Source organism: Equus przewalskii, chromosome 18 (assembly GCF_037783145.1).
Source record: "Equus przewalskii isolate Varuska chromosome 18, EquPr2, whole genome shotgun sequence".
NCBI classification, from domain to species: domain Eukaryota; kingdom Metazoa; phylum Chordata; class Mammalia; order Perissodactyla; family Equidae; genus Equus; species Equus przewalskii.
Genome location: NC_091848.1, coordinates 33,304,060 through 33,326,967, shown reverse-complemented (window position 1 = coordinate 33,326,967; position 22,908 = coordinate 33,304,060).

Sequence of the window (22,908 nt, the reverse complement as noted above, 5' to 3'; positions counted from 1 at the left end):
GATGGGTTGTTAAGAGTTCTCCTCATACTGGTACAGGAAAGCGATGCATTTCTACCAATGGAAATTTCCTTTGCAAAAAGAAAATGTATGCCTTTTTGGGGGGCTTTTCCCGCATCCGCTGGTTCTCAATGGCCTTTAGCTGAAAATAATCCATATGCCAAAAAGGTGTATTTCTTCCTGGGAACTAAGCATTAAATACCCACCTGCTGTGCTGCCCTTGTGACCACTGACCTGTTGACCACTGACCTGCCGTGCCAGCTAAGCATCTTGTGACGGTAGTAAAAGAGATATTCCTGTCATATGTGATGCATGCTCTTTGTTCCAAGACAGTGTATAAACACTCTGTACACCCCACTTCTTTGGTGCCCTTCCTTCCTTAGAGAAGGAAGGCCCTGGGTTAATCCTCAGACCTGGCTCATAAACTCACCTCAATTTTGATTTGCAGATGGATTATGGATTATTTGAGTCAACAGTATTTAAATCCAAGTTCTAACCACCCCTTTGGGCTACTCATTGCTCGGTGCTCCCATGTGTCCATGTGTGATACACATGTTAATAAAATTCTGCTTGTCTTCCTCATTAATCTGTCTTTGGCCAGTCTAACTTAACAGGGCCCCTGATGGAGAACCTAAGCTGAGTAGGAAGGGCAGCAGAATGTGTACCCCAAAATACGCCTGTCTGGCATCAGGATTGTTTTGAGAAACAGCAGACACCAGAGAAGCTCTAAAAACAGAAGTACAAAAGGGTAGAAGTTGAAGCCCCGAGGTGATCCAGCATGCAGAGGGGTGAAATCCCCTGTGTCTAGTTTCAGGCCAACGACCAGGATCCCTGTCACTTTGAAGGAGCAACTTTGAATAGACTTGAGCTGCAGAACTGCTGTCACCTTACCCCTGCTGATTAAGGAAATTCAAAGATAAATCTCCCTGCTGAAAGCTCAAGGTGGAAGGGTTCACTTTTGAGGGATGAACTTCAAAGGAAAAGGGTTAGATTTGCTTATAAAGTAGTACTTAGGGGTGGGTTTCTCTCTTGCCAATATGAGAGCGTTCTAAAACCATCTGAAATGAATTGGATGCCAGCAGCAGAGGCTAATGAAATGCAGGAACCAGGGAAGAGCAGTTTCAATTGAAAACCAGAGGTCCATTGCTGGCTTCTCTCTTGAGCAGTTTCTGTTTTTCACAGATTATTTCTGCAATAGTCTTGACGCCATCTATCCTCTAAGCCAGGCCTCGTACCTCCCCGCTGCAGTGTAACGGTCTGCTAACTAAGCTTCTTGCCGCCAGCCTTTCCATTCTCCAACCACTCTGCATCCTGCCCAGGAGATCTTTCTAGAACGTGTCACTCTCCTCCTTAAAAATCCTGCAGGGTCTGCTTCCCTATTGCATTTGCAATAAAATCTGGATGCCTTAGTACAACTCATAAGGTAATTCATGATCTAGCACGTGCTTACTTCTCTAGCTTCACCTCCTGATTTCTCTGTGATCCCCCACCCACCATGCACTCCATGCCGCAAGGAGACAGAATGACTCATTGTTTCCCAAACGTGCTCAGTCCTTTCATGTCCCCAGGCCATTGTTCAGAGGAGTCTGTCTTTCTGGAACATCCTCTTGACTTCCTTCTTCTCTTGGCGGTGTCCCACTGGTTTTTCAAGAAGCTTCCTTGAAGCCCCTGACCCAGGGTAAATGGCCCTCCTCTTTGCTCCCGTAGCACCCCAGCATGGACCTCAGTCACTACTCTTGTTACACTGTCTTATGATCACCTGTTTACTTGTGTACACTAGACTGTGATCGCTTCAACCTCATCCCACACTTAGCCCACAGCCTGACAGACTATTGGTGCTTGTTATGATTTGCAATAAAAGGAGTCAAAAGAATTCCCAAAACATGTTTATTTCTGCCCACTGCCTTCAAGCAAAACGGGCAACTGAAGTAGTTGGTTTGCATGGACACCAAGAAAACAAATCTTTGTCCTAAGTGGCACGTAACTTCCTTATATGTTAATAAAATCTCTTTGAAAAGTATCAAGCAATTGCCAAATGACCAGCACTATGGGGGAGAAACAAAAAATAAGACAGGATGGGCTGAGCTCAGGCAAATGCCCTTCCTTCCCCTTTGCGTCCCCTGCATTAGGTGTTCCTCAGATGAACCCCTCATTCTCCCCAGAACTATTGTCACCTGGGCATGTGTCTGTCACGCCACCACATTCAAACATCTGCAGGGCAACAATCGTGCTTCATGATCCCTCCATGACCCACCTTGCCCGGGCAGGTGTTCAGGAAATAGTGTCCGATTCCGAATTATGATGAACTAAGGATATGGGAACACATTCTGAAATGTTTGCTTTGGGGCAAAAATAAAAACATTCACCTCTGCTGAAGATGCTTTAAATCCTTTCTGGATTAAGGCAAGCTATAAATGAATGACTGTAGGAGAATGAAAATATACATACAAATGAATAAGAAAGGAAATGAAAAAATACTTGGTGAAACCCATTCTCTCTCACCTGTTCATTTGTTCATTCGTTTACTCCCCAATCCATCCTTTCATCGACCGACCATCCTCCGTTTAACAAATATGGATGTGCCCGGGGCTGTGCCAGGGGCTGGCTCAGAGCCATAAATAAGACAGAAACAATCTTTGCACGCATGCATGGCATTACATTCCAACAGGGAAAAAGACATTTAATAATTGTCAGTGTCACCAAGAGAAAGGAAAAGGTGGTTCGGAAGTGCACCCTAGTCAGAGAGTGGCATTCATTCATTCCTTCACTCACACATTCACTCACTCACTCACTTGAACATCCCCAGTTCCTAGCTCAGAGCCCGGACTTTTCAGGAGCATCAGTAAATGTTTATTGAATGAATGAATGGGGGCTGCTGCCTGTATACTGTGCAATCGACAAAGGAGGAGTTCTCTGAAAGTTTTACTCAGGAGTCCCAAATTTAAATTTCTATGTCTTTTAAGAGCTTCTGCTTTCCTCAGATCTCTGCAGGAAGAAGGAACACAAGCACAGATGATGTCAGAGTCAGGACCTAAGGACCGGACCATCGTGTCACGGCTATAAAGAGGCCCTTGGTCAGAGGTACAAGTGTGCTATAACCCAGTCCCAGTGCTGAGCCAAAGGAAGTTTAACTTTCAATGACCAAAAAATGACATTTCCATCACCCGCCCCCGAGGCAGAAAAAAGAAAAGACAAATCATGGCGCTATAATTTTAACAGTCAGTAGGACCCAGCTTCAACTGAAAACACAGCCCCGCTCCCTCTGCAGCTGCTTGTGTCTCTTCAGCTGGCAAGCCATGGGTCGTGAAGCCTCTCCCAGGGCTGTGAGTCCCAGGGGTCCAGCCAGAGCCGAGACGGCCCTAAGGGATAGCGGCCCATTTGATTTCGCAAAAGGATTGGGCTTTGCATTTTCTAGCTAAGCATGAGACGGAAAAAACAGCATGGGTAGGCTTTGGGATGTCACTATGTCCATGGCTGGGGCTCATTCCACTGCCGTGATATGTTCCATGGAAGACAGAGTCCCAGTCAGCTGTGAGCTGAGTTTTACAAAACTTGACATAACGGGAATTCTGTAGCAGGTGCAATGAGTCTGGATCTGTAGAAGCATCAGCGGGTCCAGAAAGCTGAGGCTGGTTCTATGCATTTCTGCTTTCCAGCTTAAGAACTGGCAGGGGGTCCGGGTGTGGAAGAAAGGATCCACGACACAGATTGTTCTAGTTGCCACCAACTGCCTGTGTGACCTTGGACAAGGCACTTCTTCCCTGTGGTCTTCACTCTATCCGTAAAATGGGAACTGGTCTGGTCCAGAAGCTCTAACTTTTGGGTTGCTAATCTACCAGAAGTCCTCAAGGATGGTCTGTGTCTGCAATTTCAAAAGGACCGAAGGAAATTTATGTTTCCCAACAAAGGGCTGACTTGACCAAAGAACTCCACTGCTTTGGACTAGCATGGTGTAGATTCCACATATCGGGGCTCTCAGGCTGATTAGAAATCCCTATAAGCAGTCATATGTTTCTTTAATAAATATTGGGGAAATATATTTATTTTGACTTAATATATTTAGCTTATTTCATAAACAGAATCTTCCTAATGTGAAGCTGGGAGGAAGGCTATCTTTTGAAAGTGTTTTGGTGGTAAAGCATTGGAGGCCTGCAGGACTCCAAGATGCCTCAGCTCTAAGATCCTAAGATCAGTGAAGGAGCCCAGCCTCTCCCTTCCACCTGCTCCCTCCTCCACAGTAAACACCTGCCCCCTGCTCCAAGGATCAGGCTGCAAGCTCACTTCAGACAAGAGCAGAGGCCACCTGTGTGCTCAGAAAAAGTTCCAGAACTTGGCAATTTGGGAATCTGATCCTTGCTTGCCCAGAGAATCTCTCAAAACCACTGGCAATTCATTTTGTCATTGCCTCAGTTTCCTTTTCTACAAAATAATGGCCATTTCTATCTATCCTAGAGGAAACTTTTAACCTTTGGATATAGTACAGGGAGAGGCAGGTGGTGGAACCAGAATTACAATTCATTGAAGGGTACCCACCATGAGCACGCGCACACACGCATACACAGACACACAATCATAATCTCCTACAAGGCATATCCCTCACCCACCTAGCCCTCTCTTTGTGTCTTTTCTTTCTGGCTTGAGCAAGGGTGGGCAGTTGGGGTGTCAGGAGAAGAAGGTGCTAGGTTTAGAGCTTGAGGTGTGGGAAAGGCTTTGAACATCATCAACCTCCCTTCTTCCAGGTGGTACCAGAGAGAGCTTGTCTGCACTGTGGGTACCGATGCTCCACTTCCTGGATGCTCAAGGCGAGACATCTAGGAGGCGTCCTGGACTTGGCAGGGGGAGAAGGACGCTCTGAGACATTCCATCCAAACTCCCTCTCATAAAGGTCACAATGATCCTTCAGAGCCAGGATGAAAATCCAGGGATGAATGAGACAGATAAAGTTAGGCCATTAAAATCGGGAATTCGTCTCTTGGTGTGATATTTATAGGAGTTGCACATAAAAAGTAGTTCAGCCACCATTACCATCATTGCCATCATCACCATTACACTGAGTGAGGAGCATCTGTTCAATGCCCTGCAATGGACGAAGCCAGCTTTCACATCCATTATCTTATTTGAGCTTCATAGTCACCCTGTAAAGGGGGTATGGCAGGGATTATTTCCTGCTCCCCATCCCTTTTAAAGATGAGAAAATGGTACCTCCAGGAGGAGAAGTGACTTGTCCAGGGCCACCTTGCAGTTAGTAGCAGAGACGGGACTAGAACCCAGGCCTCCTGACTCCACCTGGGGTTCTTTCCCCTATAAGCCGTTGCCTTCCCAAAAGCACCTCGGGAAACGGGACCTGGGAAGGAGCTTCCGGGGTGGACGAGGCCTTCATTCATGCTGAGGACAGAAATGCAGAGTCTCTGTGCCCTGATGGCGGCCTGCAAACTCTCTAGCTCCTTTAGGGTCGCTGATGGTCTTCATTGCTCCAAGAAATGCAAGTGATTTTCTGGTTGGCTTACTTTGTTGATTGCAATTGAGCTGAATCTTCAAATTGAATTTGTCAGAAAAATTGGTACAAATTAAAGACGAGCCCTCTGCTCACCACGGCTGGTTGGAGTTTAGAGGCCTCAGGGAGGCCCGCAAGAGGGGTGTCTCCCCGTCAAGTCCAGCCCTCATCCTCTTGTTCCTGAGCTTCCCTCTCTGTAATCTGAAGGGCGACCCCTCTGCATGAGCATCCCTTGCTTTTCTCAGCAAAACCTCTCTGTGAATTTTCTCCTCCTGCAGCCTCTCTTTGGCTCCTTCTTATCTCCTTGAAATCAGCCCAGCCTAGTCTCAGAAATGTGCTAAAAGCGTCTAGAAGTCCAACTGCAAACATGAAGCTCCAGCTCCAGAGGAGCCCAGGCCTTCAGCTGACCTCTGAGAGGCTGCTCCCGCATCCCCCTCCCTGCACCTCCAGTCCTCCACCTGCAGCCTGGAGAGCCTCCCACTCTGAGACCCCGGCCCATGCCAGGGCAGGTTCCCACCTGTGCAGTTTGTACCCTTAAGCAGTTCCTTCTCATTGCTCCGCCTCCCACCATAGGAAACAGCTCAGTCCTCTTGGCTTTTTACTATTTCAGCCTATACCTCATGTATGCTTGACTGCCAGTGATCCCTTTATTTGTTAATCAAAGTTTTGAACAGGACTGCCCCAGCTAATCCATGCTGGCTTTTGAGCCTGGATTATATGAACTACTGTATTAATATCATTTTTATTAATTTCTGAATTCCTCAGGGCCTAGAACAAGGACTGGTCCAAACATTCCTGTTGGTTGAGCCAAGGGTAATTACTCAGGAAAGGACAGGGTAAGGCTTTCCAGGGGCTGCCTTCGAAGCAAGGATCTCCTTAGAAGGAAGGGGCTGGGGGCAGCTCCGCCAGTGTGGGGTCACCCAGGATATTTGCACTTGAAAGGAAGCCACAGCATCAGCATCTTCACAGCCTCCTTGGGATATCAGTCATGACAGATACTTCAAACCAAAACTCATAGGGCTCAGAAAAGAGGAGTAGGATGGAGTGTCCCACATGCCACCACCTCTCCAGGTACAGGATCTGGGGCTGCTGCCCCATCTGAGGGACGGACCTGTTTCTAAGCTCCACTTTAGGCAGATGGGATGCTCTTCCAGGCTAGGTGGTCAGGCCAGAGCACCGTGGCTTCCCAGGAAAGAAGCCCTGAGAAGTCTTCCTTGACTCCGGTCAACCCATCTTTTCCTCAGACTCTCAGAGATGGGGATTTATACTTTTGACATGTAGTAAATTGTTCGGATGCATCATGCCTATTATCTCACGCCTGAAGCAGGTAACAAAATTGACTTCCTCTTTCAGGTGACATAAGAGTGTAGGATGAGGCTGGGGAAGGTTCCGGAATTATGATGTTTAGGAAGGAGAAAAGACATTCTCTTTTCAGAACTAGAAAATCTAGGTTGGCATGTTCTAAGCATATATTTTCTTCTCCCACATGTCCCTAGGCTTAGAAGCAAATAAACATGGAGATGCTATCATCATTTCCTTATTTCCTTTTCAAAAGTTATCACTGATTGGAGATAAGATGATATAATGAAGACTCCTAGACCTTAAAAATTTTTTTGCTTAGTCTTTTCACTAAAAAGATGATTAAGGGTCTTATATAGACATATCTGCATGATATGTCTACATAAAATTCACTGTTAGGAAGGATTTGTACCAACTTTAAAAATTAATTGAACGGAATAGCAGTAGATGTATGGAGCTGAAATTAACCTAAAACTATGATATTTAATTGGATTACAGATTAGAGCTCATGACTGCAGGTTCAGCTTTGGTCCAAAGTCTTTATCAAAAGAAGATTTTGAAATCCAAACACTGGCCCACTCATGTGAAGCAATGAGCAATTCAACACTATTGAAGCACAAGACACAAAAGGATTGAGAAAGTTGTTACCTCAAATACATTTTGGAATAAGTTGAGGGGAAAAGGAGGAAGGAAGGAGGAGGGGGAGGGAGAAAGGACTAGTCAACTTTTTACAGTTCGTTTTTAAGAGGTCTGGCCTATTGAACACTTTCTAGTGTTCTTTGAAGGGAGGATTCTGGAAAACAAGATTAAGAAGTACTTCAGTAAAACAAAACCTTTTCAGGAATCATTCAGGAATTTTCCTCCCATCAATTTCCCCTTTTTGCTATTGAGATGGTCTCTTATCTGGTTGGCCCACATTCTGGTCCTATAGGCCCTGCCCTAAGGTTCTCAAAGGAAAATTTTCAGTTGAGTTATTGGCTCTCTGTCTCCTTGCTTTACACTCATAGACACTTAAAGAAAAAAAATAACAACTGAATTGGGGGCTGACCTTCTGTTTTTCTACAAAGCCGGCACCCACGCACTCTCTTCAAACTAGCACAATCTCCTTCGGTTGGCATGACTTGAGCAAGTGTGTGTACGAATGCGACTCCTGCCAGTTATTTCTGCACCACTGGAGAGACGTGAAAGTGTTTATTCTTGCTGAGATTCAACAAGGAATTGGGTCAGTATCAACAGACTACTCATTTCTATTACACCTTGCAGAGAATGTTCTTTCAAGAGCACTTAAAAACAGTAGCCTTGGTGGGACAAGTGAAAACAGTGTAAGAGCTGAGGATGTTTAGTCTGGAGAAAGAAGACGCAAGAGGACAAGAGGGCTGTCCCCAAACATCTGAAGGGCTGCTCTGGGGAAGTGGGAGGGGATTTGTTCCGTGCAGGCGCCAGGGGTAGAATTGGGCTCAGGGAGTGGACGTGAATCTAAGGAAAGTGGCCCCCAGGCTCAGCTGTCCCAGGACAGGGGTGCTAGCTCCCCATCAGAACAGTTGTTCAAGCCAAGGCTGGAAGTCTACTTGACAGGCACGCTGCAGAAGGCACAGAAGCCTTGGTGAGAAGCTCCTTCAGGGCCGTACTCGTGGGGTTTTTATGAGTCTTGCCCAACTCTGTCTTCACAAGAAACCTCCTCAAGAGTTGTATGATGAGCTGGGGAATGTTGTGGTAAGGCTACAAGAGGACAGGGAGAGTCAGCTGGGTTCTTGCCAACAGCCCAGGAGGGGAGGTCCCGGGCCAGATAGACACCACTTCCCAGACTCAGAGCTCAGACAGTGGCCTCTTGGGAAGTTAAACGGAAATCCATCCAGCCAAGTTATGCTCCCGGCTATCCTTCCTTTTATCCTACGCAACTCAATTTACTCAGCTTACCTCCTGTCTCAACCAGGCCCTGTGGGTGGGAGCTGGGCTGGGGTGAGGTGGGACAGAGATGAATCAGACCCACCAGGGCCTGCAGTCTGGATTTGAGTAGTGTGATAGAAGGCAGTAAACTGTGAGTGCCGCAGCAAAGGCGGTGTGTGTGGGCTTGCAGGACAGAGCCTTATGACTGGCTGGGGATCATTCATGCCTCGGGGGTTGGTGATGTTTGAGATGAGCGTTGAGTGATGGGCAGGACTTTTTTTTTTTAGTGAGGAGTGTCGGCCCTGAGCTAACGTCTGTTGCCGATCTTCCTCTTTTTGCTTGAGGAAGATTGTCCCTGAGCTGACACCTGTGCCAGTCTTCTTCTATTTTTTGTATGCAGGGCACCACCACAGCATGGCTTGATGAGCAGTGTGTAATTCCACACCCAGGATCCGAACCTGTGAACCTGGTGCTGCTGAAGCAGAGCACATGATCTTAACCACTATGCCACCTGGCAGGCCCTGAGCAGGATTTTTGAGTGGAGGAAAGGCGGTAGATGTGAGTCTCTATTACAATTCTCTGACAAAAATACCCTCTCTTATGAGTGGGTCAATAAGTAGGAATATAAGGTTGGTTATAGTATGCTTTGTTTCTTTCAGGTATCCAGATGCCCACTCCTCACCCTGAAAGATGTATGTAACTGTAACTGTCTCCTTTAGGTCCAGAACCAAACTCATCTATCAATGGACTTTGTGGACAGGGACCAGCAGAGGAACTGATGGAGAGGAGGGGAGAGATTAGGGCTTCAGGAGGAGCCAAGGGGCATTAAGAGGAAGGAGACTGCAGAAGACTTAAATGTGACTTATTTACATGGCAAATACGGATGTCATGGATACAATACTACCTACAACAAGCACTGTGTTGGGAACTGGGTATCCTAAAACGGAGACAGCAGGGTGTCTGCCCCAGGGAGCCCTCATGCTGAGGTGGTTCTGCAGACAATAGTGGTGATCTCAGTAAATAAATGCAGCAAGCAGGAAAGGCCATGGTAGCCAGCAGACCCATCGTGACTCCAAGGATGAGGTGATCCTCTCTACCCATCACTTGGGACACCTGGGAGGCCAGGACAGCAGGTCACCTGCTTGGAATTGGAAGTGGTGACATATGTGAAGCTACTGAACTGAATTCTGGCACTTACACTCTTAGAGTTGGATCTTTCTGGCCAATAGAAGGGTCCAGCCTCCTCCCTTAGACAAGAACTTTCTCCATCACTTTGCAGGCTCCTGCTCACCCAGCCTCTGTTGCCACGTTTGTTGTTAGGTGGCCCTGGTAGACAGGGTTGTTTCTTCGTTTTAGAGGCTGAGTCAGACTTCTGGATTTTCTGCCTGCTGCTGGGAGATGGACATGACCTTCAGAAACAGTCAATAACCCAGGGAGAGCCATACTCCTCAGGAGACACAATCACATGTGGGGTGTAACAGGCAGCCATTTTTAACCTTCTGTAGGTTTGGGGCTTCGTCTTTCCTTCCTTGTTTCCTTCAATTTGCATTCTCTCCTCTTTCTTCAGAGCAAGAGCAGATGCTTTCAGTGTATGCATACATCACAGCTCCAGGTAACCTGGAGGGAGCAATTTGGATTGAGGTATTTATTCTTATTTTTATATGACCATAGATATAAGGTCTTCATGCAAATAAAACTGTTAATATTATATAATAACTCAGCAATTACCATGCACTACTTCATCCAAATTTTCATTTTTGCCATAAGAGCAAAAGTACCAAATGGTACTTTAAAGAGGTATTTTCTAACTTCTAATGTTCCTGGGATTAAAGACCTGCTGTGAGTGTACAAACCACAGACACCACTGCGCGTAAAGCAGCAAGGAGAGAAATCAATGCAGGAGGACCAGCGCCACCACCACGCAGCCCGGTTGCCAGTGCGGCCTTGAACAGCAAGCTGATTGAAGGGTGAAATGTAAAGACCAGACATGAGGGTTTGTAACAGCTGCACTGTGATTGTCTGTGGGTACCAGAGGCTACAGTCATTGGTTCTGACTGAACACCGGAAAAGCTTTCGGGGGGAAGTGTCATTGTACTTTGATGAGCAGGTCATTTGGAGAAACTAAAAAATGGTGGTGAGAGAGGGAAGAGAGGCACGGAAGGGGAGGGCGACACTATTGGTGCCCTGCCCACGTGCCCTGGGCAGTCACTATTCCTGTGCAAGCTGGACTTGCACACTGCAGGGTCGATGCCTCCCCTGACCCCGCAGAACCTCACCCCCAGTGAATGATGGTGAAGAAACATCCCAGGTCCCTCTACTCTCAGGTGGGGACAGCTCTGAAGTGGGTCCTACACTGTCTCCCAGAGTTCTGCAGCAGAAATGAAACTTAGTTGCCCATGATGGGAATCTACTCAATGATTTTATAATGATAATTTATTGACTTCCTTCCCTCCCCATGATCCTACTGGTGTTTTCTTGATCATCTCCCCTGATGAGGATTTTAGGCTGGTTACTTTTAAAACTGCACATGAGAAGCAGGATCCGAGGACTGGAATTTTGCTTGCCCTTTTGAGAGACATTTGCATTTGTGAAGGAAGGGGGATGACCTTGTAGGGACCTGAAATTGGTCACCCCAAGATATGTCTCTTTGGCATCGGGATTGTTTTGGGGCTGATTGCTTTTGATAAACTGGGACAGGGAAGGAGGCTCTGAGGAATGGAACTTGCCCTTGTTGGGACACATTTACATTTGTAAGGTAAATCTCTATCTGTAAAAGGTGCCTCCCTCTCTGTACCAGGAAGAAGAAGAGAGATGACCTTGTCCCTAGAAACTCTTAATGGGGAAGGCAAGAACTTAAGTTGGTTACTGTCTGGCAACCTCATGTAACTGACTTAGGGTGGTGGCTTCTGGCCTTTACCCAATCCGATTTGATTCTTGTCTAAAAGTCATGGGATCACCCAACGACCAGACCCCACCTGCACTGATACCATTTTAACTTTTTTTTATGTTCTTTCCTTTGTCTTCGTAAAGAGATGACTCACATACCTATGCCTTAAATTTAGCCCTAACCCTCAACTTGGGGCAGCAGCAGGAGCTCTGACTGCCCGTGGGTCCTGTCCCCATGCACCAGCTCTGCCTGCCCATGGGTCCTGTCCCCAGGCTACACTATTCTCTAAATAAAAGAGCACTACTGCCAGATCTTAAGAGTCTAAGAAATCTTTCTTTCTACTCCTTGGCTCACCGACCCTGCATCATCCCCCACCCTGTCTCCCCAAAATACTTGCACTTGAACCCACACCTCAAGGTCCAAGAATCCATCCTAAGACAAAGGATGTTTCCGTAGATGAAACAGACCTGTAGGTGGGATGAGTTGGGCATATTTGGGGAGCACACATGCTCCAAGATGGCTATAGGTTTGGAGGTCTAGCAGAAGAAGAGACTAGAAGGCTTGGGGTCATGATGCAAAATATCTAAATTCTGGACAAAATCATCTGACTTTTCTGTAAACAAGCAGAAACCATGGGGTGGTGAGGGTGGTGAAAACTTTCTCCCCAGGTCTTCAAGTGTCTGCCCCTGTGGCTCAGGGTCTAGCAGCTTTGTGCTTTTCTTCCAGCCCATCCATTCTGAATCACCTGCTTGCTAGGGGTTCTGCGGGATGCACTTGAGATCCACTGAGCTGACGTCTGCTTTTGAGGAGAACGTTAACTTTCCTTTTGGGTTCCTTGGGCTTCCATGTGGAAAGGACTGGGATTTTGGAGAAGGGCTGGGTTCTTGAAACTGTATAGGCTATTCCGGCATTAATTGGGTTCTTCTTCATAGGCAGAAGAGAGTAAGTGGTTTCAGCTAGTACTCTCAGACGGAATGTTTTATGTGAAAGAGCCCTCTCCATCCTCATACAGCCCTAAGGAGAGCTCAGCCCACAGGGCTTGGCACACCTGGTGGCAAATAGGAAGAAAATTCCAGCCAGTACGGGGCGGCGCAGATGGCAGTCACTGGGGAGGCTGGTGGTGTCAAAGCTGTTCACAGGGCTTTGCAGGTGGAATTCAATTTTGGAATTTGCAGCTGTCCATCAAATTCCACCCTATCTACTGAGGGCCTCCTGAGTTTTGGAGAATACGCCCCAGCCCTGGTGAGTATCTGAGACAGTGGCGAGTGACCTGAAAGTTTCCCAACAAGGAGACCCGAGGGACTGTTCCCGTTCATCCAAAAGAAGTGGAAAGGAGAGAGGGAAAGGTATGTCTGATTTATTGGGAAGGTGCTGGTGCTGGCCAGCAAGAAAACAAGATGGTCTTGTCATGCTGGTGGGGGAAAGACAAAGAGACATCATGAATCCAGCTTGTGTTTGTCACATGCTGCCCTTGAGCCAGGTCCTGGGCTGGGCGTTGAGGGTGGAAGTGGGGAGAGGGAACAACGTGAGTCTAAGGAGTTCATGGTCAGGGTCATCAAGAAGGTATACACACAACTAACTAAAATTCCAGAAGCAGTCTGACCAGAGCCATGAAGAAGTGCCAAGCTCCTGAGAGGGTGTGAAGTCACATTTGCGTTAAAATCTCGGTGATTTACGGGAAGACAAGAGGAGGAGGTGTCATCTGAGATAGGCCTTGTAGAATGTGCAGGGTTGTGACATATTGATAAGGGGCTTGGGCCCTGGGGGAGTTTTGTTCCCAAGGACATTATTGGGAGGGGCAGAAGGGCCACTCTAGGCCCAGCTCCTGGGGCGGAGTCCTCTGCTCACTGCCCACCTGAAGGCGTGGTGCCACCTGGGAGCCACCTTCCACCGATATGAGCACCCCTTCCTTCTGTCACTCCTGGCACTCAGGAACACAAGACCTGGTTCTAGTCCTGGCACATTCTGGCTTTTAGGGAGGCTGTGTCCCCTCTCTGGAGCACTGTTGTCACCTAGAACCTAAGGGAGTCTGATGGTCAAGAGTGTCAGTGTCAGGGAAGGGTGGGCCCACAGGGGGCTTCTCAATTCCTCCCTCCATCCTAGGGGAGAAGCCCTGCTTGGCTGAGCTACTGGATTCTGACAGTGAGGAGGATGTCCCACCCCTCAGACGTCTGCCAGTGTGTGTGTGTCTGTGTGTGGTAGGAAATTCACTGGAATGGCCCTCCCTAACATTTTAGAATGCCTTCAGACTGACACTTGCCCAGTCATCTACCTTCCCCTCCCACACCTTCCTCCCCCAATCTAACCACATGTCAGTTTGCCCGCGGTACACGATGTGCCAGTGCCTAGCCGACTCTCAGGGAATTGGCCGGCTGCCAGGCCCAGAGCGGGCTCGCCCATGAAGAGAGCTGCCGGCTCCCAAAAGCCCTTCCTTTGTGAGCCTGTAGATGTGCACTCCTGCATGCCAAGGTGCAACGTGAGGCTAATGAAGGAATTATTAATGTCCAAATAGACTAAGGCCTCCGCGAAAACACTCTCTCAGAAACTAACCAGAAGACTGATACATTGCCTGTATGGGGTGGCTCACCCTTCTTGCCAGCCTGTTCTAAATCTGGACTGTTCTCTTAGAGGAAGTTCTTCCTCGGCTGGAGTTGAGGACTGTCTCCTCGTGACTTTGGCCTCTGGTCTTCTGGCGAACCCACAGCCCTGCCCCTCATTCAGTGTCCTCACTCCTGCTCTTCTGGGTTTTTCTCTGCTAATTCCTGTAAGCTGCTTCTTGGAGGCACAGACTTCCTGACTGGGTCCTCGCCAACAGGTGTTTCTTGGCTCTGTTGCACTATCTGCTTCTGTAGTCTTCCAATTGTTCAGCACTGACCTCCTCAGATGAGGAGGACCTCTAGTCTGTGCTGGGTGCTGTAGGGGAGACAAAGAGTGGATGACACAAGGAGCCAGCCCTCTGGTGGCTCACAGTCCAAGAAAGGAGAGAACATCCACCTGCAAATAAGTGTCTGACAAGAGGCATAGAGAGGGCTCTAGAAATTATAGGCAGGAATTTAGAGTCACTCCAGCTTGGTGATAGTGGTGGTGGCAGTGCTGGTGTGTGTGTGTGTGGTGGGGGAAGGGGCCAGGGATGAGAATCAGGGGAGATATCTGGGAGAAGGTGGCTCCAAATTGGGTTAAGAAGGATGTAGAGGATTTGGCCAAGTAAAGATAGGGGAAAATCCAGAGGACAATGGCAGGAAGACCAAAAAGCCAGGGCAGGTACGTGAAACTGTCAAGAGCCAGTTTGGCAGGTGTGTGGGGTGTGGTCAGACAAGTAGAGTTGATGTTGGGACCCACTCTCAAGAGTCTTGAATGCTGCGTTACAAAATTTAGCCCTGTGAGCTGCACATTCTCTCTTTGTCTCTCCAGTTCCAGTCTCCACTCCATTGCGGCAGAGTAATTACAAAACGATCATCAATTACTTCCTCCTTGGATCCATGCCCCCTTGCCCTGTGCCTTTCACTGCTCTCTTGCTCTGAGTCTGAGCTCGGCCATGTGACTTGCTCAGCCAACGGGATGTGAGCAGTTGCTCATAAGCAGAGGCTTGAAAAGTTATTGCACCTTGGGGGTTGTCCTCTCTTGCTGTTCTTGGAATCCTGCAACCATGTGGAGCACGCCGAAAGACCAGAGGTCATGTGGAGGAGCACTGACCACAGATGCATGGTGAGCCCAGCAGAGATCAGCAGAACTGCCCAGATGAGCCTAGCCCAAAGGGCCAACCTGCAAAATTGTAAGCTAAATGAATGGTTGTCGTTTTCAGGTTCCAAGTGCTGGGATGGTTTGCTACGTAGCCAAAGCCACTACTAAAGGAACAAGCCCAGATGGGAGGGATGCAGGTTTGGAGGCCCTGGGATATGGGAGAGCGTATTTTGCATGTGAGAGGAATGTGAATAATTGTAGCTGAGCACAGATGATGGTAGGTTGCAATAAATAGCCACATGTTCTTCTCCTCCCTTCAAGAGATGGAATCTATTTTTCTACCCCTTGAACCGGGATGGTCCTGTGACCTGTTTTGGCCAAAGGTGCAGAAGCAAATGCAGTATAAGCAGAGGGCTGAAAGGGCTTGTACTTTGGGGTGTGCCTGCTTGCTGCTCTTGGGCCCTTTGTCTGCTTTGTACACGAGCCCAGGCTAGCAACATGGAGGGTGCGAGAGATCCACATCAAGAGACGCCCTTGTCCCGCTAGCAACCTCAGACAAGGCCATCCTACACTAGCTGGTCCTGGCCAACCCACCAGTTGACTGCAGACACAGGATTGAGGCTAGCCAAGATGAGCCAAGCCAGGTGCAGCTCAGACAGACCAGAAGGACTACCCAACTGAGCCCAGCTTAAGTTGTAAATCGCTAATCTACAAAATCGCTAATCTACTAAACTATCAGTTACTGCCTTAAGGCTGGAATGGTTTGTACAAGTTCCCCGATCCGTCCCCCCTGTTCTGGGCCAGGAGGCTGATACATACGGGCTGCACCAGTGAGTTCCCATGCTCTCTGCCTTCCGCCACAAGCGGAGATTGAGATGGAGGCATTTGTCTCCCTGGTTGTCCCCCTGCTAGACTATATGGTTTGGCCACAGCCTCTGCCAATGGCCCTGCAGCCACATCTCACCTTCAGGACTCTGGCCATCTTTCCTTCCCATGCCCCTTCAGACCTAGGGTGGTAACTGCTCCCCAGTGCTGCCAGCCCTGTCCGTACCTCTGTCTCTGCGTCACTTCCCCATTGAGTGGCCACTGTTTCCTGAAAGGACCCTTACTGGTGCACCTTGTTCTGTGGACAGGTGGGATCTACCGACTGTTTTAGTAAACAGACACACACATCCAGTTTGGGAAGAGTGGGACAGAACACAGGCTGGAAGGGGTCCTGCCTTAGTCCTCCCACAAATGCTACTTTTGGCCTAAGTGTTTGGAAAGTCACGCTGGTGGAGGAGATTGCCGAGGAGCAGCTTCCCCAGGCTGGCTCTCAGGAGCCATCTGGAGCATTGCTTTCTGGAGGGAATAGTCATCGCCCCTTTTCCTGCCAAATCCCCAAGTTAAAGAATGAAAAATGAGCCCTTCAGTGCCCCCTGGCACCTTTCCTCATCTCGAGAGAATTTTTCTTGAGCACTTTTAATCAAGCATTAGGCCGCTGGTTAAGCAAATCAGAAAGTCAGTTTGCCGGAGAACCTTGGCTTGTGGGAGCCAGGCTTTGCCTCATCTTTTCCTAACAGTCATCCATGCAATCAGGACCCTCCAATGACGTAGCTCCCGCGAGTCTCAGGCTCTGTGCAAGGCCTTGTACTATTAATAATCGTGACGATGATGATGATGATGATGATGATGGTAAATGGCGAGGCAAACTGAGGATCCAGCCCTGCCAGCACCACCTCTGCCTTTGATGGAGAGGTGTTGGCCGCTGTTGCCAAGTTCATACAGGAAGCTTTGTAATCTAAGTCTGAGCGTGATGGGTATGGTGTTGGTAGGGGTAATATGTATTTTTTCATCTAGAAGGGTGGAGCTTGGAGAAACATTTCTCCTCTCGGTGGTGAGAACTATTTGATTTGAGGTACTCCAGGGAAGAACTGACTGCAACACAGGCCGGCTTGTGAGAACTTACCACCGTTTTCCTCCACTGGCCCAGGCACGGGACCAGAGCTGCCCCTCCCTCTGGGCAGCAGCCCTTTCTCTCTCTCGGTGGAGCAGCAGTAACTGCTTGGAGACAGAAGGCACCGGCATTTCCCACCTGAGGCTGTCAAATTTGCCAGACACACAATGGTGAGTTTGGTAGACTGAGGTCTGATTATTTCTAAAGAGACAAATGACAGAATCCAGGTAGGGAAGAAAGGGATGTGGTGACATTTGAGGGGATATTGAGGGATTAATGTTGGTATTCACCTTTCGGCCAGGACAATCCTTTACTGTGTGGAACTGTCCTGCGCATTATGGGATGGTTGGCCTCCCTGCCCCTAGCCCACTAAATGCCAGGAGCATTTGACCTCCCAGTCATTGTGACCATCAAAAATGCTGCCTTCTCATTCCATCCCCTCCTGGAATGAGGGTGGAGGGGCAACATGGTCCCTGGCTGAGAAACACTGTGAGGGAGTGGGCTGCAGGAAGGGAGAAAGAAGGCAGAGAGTTAGGGAAGAAGGGAGATCCTTGGAGGTGACTTCCAAAAGCCTGGGGCGTATCCCCGTGGGACAACCCCCCCCCCAGGAACTTTCACTCCCTCTTTGACTCTGTCTGCACATGACATAGTAACGATGACCCCTAAGTCAAGAAACACTTACACCTTCCCTGGAGACCAGAGAAGGTGAGGCATTGAGGCAGGTGGGGCAGGGTTTGGAACAGCTAGGGGAAGTCTGCAGTCTTCCCTGATCAGTGATGGCTGGTGGCCTCCATTGTTCCAGGTTCCTGAACCGTGAGGACCATCTCTCTGAAGGTGAAGCCCTGGCTGGAGTAAAGATAAGGTCCATCTCCTAACTTTCCCTGTCTCAGAAGATACAGCCTCTGGAGCAGAGGAAAGGAACTGGCCATTGGGTTACAAGTGTAACAAGCTCGGACCTATTCCCGCTGGTCTCTGCCAGGAATGACCTTCCCCCAGGACTTGCATGGCCAGCTCCTTCTCTTAATTCAGGTCTTTGCTAAACTAGATCTCTCCATCTCTTATCCTGGTTTATTTTCTTCAAAACACTTGTCAGCCTCTCATGCTATATTATTTACTCATTTGCTTACATGAGCTTTGATGAACATAGGTTTGTTGGAGCAGTAATTTGGTCTGTCTCATTCACTGCCATCTCCCGAGCGCCTGGCACATGATTGGTGCTCAATATGTATTTGTTGAATAGACTAATAGAATGCGTAGGTGCTCTGCTAAGCAATTTTCATGTGTCTTCTCACGTAAACCTCAAAGATTCTTTAAGGTAAATTCCATATTATGCCCATGTTTCGCAGAAACTGAGACTTAGTGAGGTTAAACAAGCTGCTTGGAGAAAGATGGTGGCAAGGTCTTGTAAGCTGGGCTGTGTTGTGGTTATTTCTCCCCCTGGAGTACCTGAAATGGAATACTTCTCACCCTGAGAGGATAAACGTCCTTCCAAGCTCCACTCTTCTAGACGAGAAACACATCTTACCACTGCTATGAGGTCAGACAGCTGGTTACGAAGTGGTACAATAAGGATGTGATGGACTCCAGTACTTACAGTCTTGCAGGAAAACAAACACAGAGATACAAGTCACCACCCTGCAGGGGAGCAAGTGCTAAGTGCCTCAGAAGAGGAGTGGCTGCATGCAGGGCTATGGGATTTTATGAGAGGGGGCAATCACTCCCAGCTGGAAGTGGGAGTGGACCAGAGGGGAAGGCTGCATTAGCTGAGGCTGAAGGATGAGTAGTATTTAGGTGTGTGGAGATGGAGCAGAGGGAGAGGATGTCAGCCAGAAGCTGGAGAGGCAGGTTCAGTTCTCCGGGGATTTGGTGGCTCTGGAGTGACGGGTCCACGTAGGAGGGTGGTGGGAAATGGCCCTGGCAGGAAACTGGAGGGCAGTGCATGGAGGGCGGTGAAGACCTGAATGAGGGCTTTAGACTCTGCCCTAGGCAATGGGAGGTCCTTGAGTGACAATGATGATAGGTAAGACAACAGGATCCACTCCCCACCAAAAGTCACCAATGTTTCTTTTTCAGCAGGAAATCTCTAAAGTGAGACCCAGCGAGAAAGATGCACCGCAAAACTTACTGGAGGGAGTCTCTGAGAGGAAGGGGAAGTCAGTCTGTGCCCCTATTCCAAACCGCTTTCCTCAGAGTAGATGGTAGCTTAGGCAGGAGCCAGAGAGCTTCCTGAGCTGATTAGTTCAAAAACACGATGTGGGAATCAGTATGGCCCTGAAACCAGGATTCCAGCCTCATGTCTGTGGTGCACTCCCCACAGTGTGCCTATGCGCACCTGTCACGGCCTCCCACCCTGGTCCATTTGGCAATCAGCAATCGCCTGCTCGCTCTATGGCTTGTCCTGGGGCAGACCCATCCCCGCCTGTGCCTGGAACCTGCTAGACAGATCCCTGTTAGGTCCCTGTAAGAGCCCGCTGGCTTCCTGCTCCCACCCCACTGGCCCCAGAGCTCCTGGAGGAGGGAGCCACATCTTATCCCGTCGTCGTGGCCCATACTCAGCTCAGCGTCTGGTGCCACAGGAGGCCTAGAGATATCCGTTGACTGAATGAAATTCTTCTCTCCAGGATGCCCTTTAAAGTGGCTTTTCTTTCTGTAACCAGGGGCAGTGACTGGAACGGTTGGAATGTGGCCTTGGTTTTCCCCTTGGATGTCTTATTCCTCCGAGCTTTGCCCAGACTCCCTTGTCGTTTCTGGTCCTGAGGGACTTCACATTTTAAATTCCCTGTGGGGTAGTGATGCTTCCAGGGCTGCTGCACTGCCTCCCATTTCTTTTCTCTCCACCCTGACCTGATCGCTCCCTTTCTAACCAGAACATTCCAGGACCATCAGGCACCAGTGAGCTAAACTTCTGACCACGCTCCCAATAACCAAATATGAGAGACACAGCAGCTCTTTTTGCCCTGAACCCCATCTAAACAAGGTGCTCTTTTCACGTCTTCCTCCCCCCGGGAGCTAGAGACCCCACACCATGTCACAATGCCAGCTGGGCTTCCTTGACTTCTGTCTCCCTGGCCCCCACTAAGATGAGTGGTTTTGAATCATTCAGCTAATTGATTACAAGGAGAGGGAGTCAGCGCTAAGAGGTCTTCACCGGATAGCCTTTTCAAAAGATGAAACCAATTCTTTTTGTTTTAATCCATCTACCAACTCTTGAATTTAAAAACCCCACTCATTATTTACCATGCTTTTGCATGCTCCATAGTCAATTTCAAAATGCCACGGCAGTTTCTCCACTGGCTACGAGCGAGCTGATGTTACTGCAGCTTGAGGCTGACCCCCTTCAGCTGTGGCCCTGAGGGTTCCCGGAGGTCCCTTTGGACCCTAACTGGGGGTTCAGTCCTGGGTTGAGTCCTGTGAGGATGAGGGTGGCTGAGGGAACCAACACAACTCAGATTTGTCCTTGTCTCCCTGAGGCCCCAGCTCCTGATTTCTACTGTCACAAGCTGACTTGAGTCCGCCAAAGAGTGAGACTTGGGGTTACCTACCTCAGGATCTTAGCCAGAGCCCTATTTGGAAGCCCCAGAGAGAGAGACAAGACTTACCTGTAGACATTCACCAATATATTATAATCTGAGAGTTGCTCAAATGGACCTACTCACTCCCCATCGAGATCTCTCCCTGGATCTGCCAGTACTGGAAACTCCTTTCCTACAGAACAGAGCCCCGACAGCTCATTCTGTCTTTGAAAGCCCCCAAGGGTGGCCCCAACCCACCTTTCCAACCTCCACCCCCTGAGACTCACTTCATAGATTTGCTCCAGCCACATAGAATGAGCAGAAATTTCCTAATGTTCCCCATGCTTTTCACCCCCAGGCCTTTGCTTCTGCTATTTTCTTTGCTGATGATGCTATACTAGTTATCTATTAACATAACAATATTACCGCAAACTTAGCGGCTTAAAACAATACACGTTTATTATCTCATAATTTCTGTGGTGTCATCTCAAGCTTTAGCTGGAGAAGGATCGGCTTCCTAGCTTACCTGGCTGTTGCAGCTAGTTGGACCAAGGGCCTCAGTTTCTTGTTGGCTCTCAGCCAAAGGCTGCCCTCATTCCTGGCTGGTTGGTGGCCCGAACCTGCCCTTGGTCCCTTGCCACAGGAACTCCCATGACTGCTTGCTTCTTCAAAGTCAGCAAGGAAGAGCATCTTCCCACAAGACAGGCACTGCAACCTTATGTCATGTCATCATGGAAGTGACATCAGCCACCTTTGCATATTCTATTGCTTAGAAGCAAGTCAGAAGTCCTGCCCACACTCATGGGGAGGGGATTACGCAAGGGCATGAACATCAGGAGGAGGGGATCTTGGGGCCACTTTAGCATCTGCCTGCCACTCATGCGCTTCTCTCTATCTCTCTATACGCTCCATGAACCTGAGCCTAAGCAGGATTTCATGGAAGCTTCCTTTACTCATCCCAACCAGAATTCTCTTTTCTGAGCTCCCACAGGGCTTTGCTTAAATTGTTCTTTGGTATTTTATTCATTCACTCAGGCATTGAACAAATACATTTTGAGCATCTACTATATGCCTGATGCTAGAGGTAGCGTCATATAACAATTAAGGCTGCCAGTTCTGGAATCAGAGGCTCTCGGTCCAAATCCTGCGTCTGCTACTTCATGCTGGGCCTCAGTTTCTTCACCTGTGAATAATATTACCAGGTGCATAGAGTTGTAAGTAAGGTTTAAATGAAATCACACATGTAAGATGCTTAACACGGAGCTGGCTCATAGTAAGAAATCAATAATGGTTAAATCTTATTTGAGGTGCTGGGGAACCAGCCATGATTCACTGCGATGTTGTCCTGACTTAGCAGAACCCACACAGCCTGCCTGGGTCCTGAGTGCCCCTGTGTGTGCCTTGCCGCCAGCAGGCTGTCTGTGACTTCCGCCAGGGCAGATCCCAGTCTTAGTCCTCTCTGTCACCTCACCTGCACTCAGCACAGGGTCTGGAACCCTCGAGGCTTCAGTGACTGGGTGTGAGAGAGGTGGTTTCTAACCAACGCCCTTCGTCAGCATGTCATCGTCAACATGACCTGTCATTCGGACGCCAGTCCTCACTTCCTGCTGTGCAGCCTGCAACTCTGGTCTTCCAACTTCCACGTTTGTCATGTGCAGTTTAGATGCAAAATTGTGAAACTGGGGGCCGGCCCCATGGCGTGGCCGAGTGGTGAAGTTCGCACGCTCCGCTTCGGCAGCCCAGGGTTTCTCCGGTTCAGGTCCTGGGGGCGGACATGGCACCACTCATCAGGCCATGCTGAGGCAGCGTCCCGCATAGCACAACCAGAGGCACTCACAACTAGGATATATGACCACATACTGGGGGGCTTCGGGGAGAAGCAAAAAAAAGAAAATTGGAAACAGATGTTAGCTCAGGTGCTAATCTTTAAAAAAAAAAAAGATAATAGCTAAGAGGATGAAGACCCACTCAGTAAGCATAATCAATGACTCCAACAAATGAAACAGAAGAAAAAAAAATTGTGAAACTGATGAGAAATAATGGCAGACTGAGCGTTCTGCCTTCCTTCTCCCCTGCTTGCCGTTTGGCAAATGCAGGTTACTGGCGTGTCCCATGGATGAATTGCTCGGCATGAGAACACAGGGAGCCGGGGCTGCAAGTGGGTGGACAGAGGCTGGAGAGCCGGGCCTGAGTCGGGAGAAGAGCCAGATCCTCT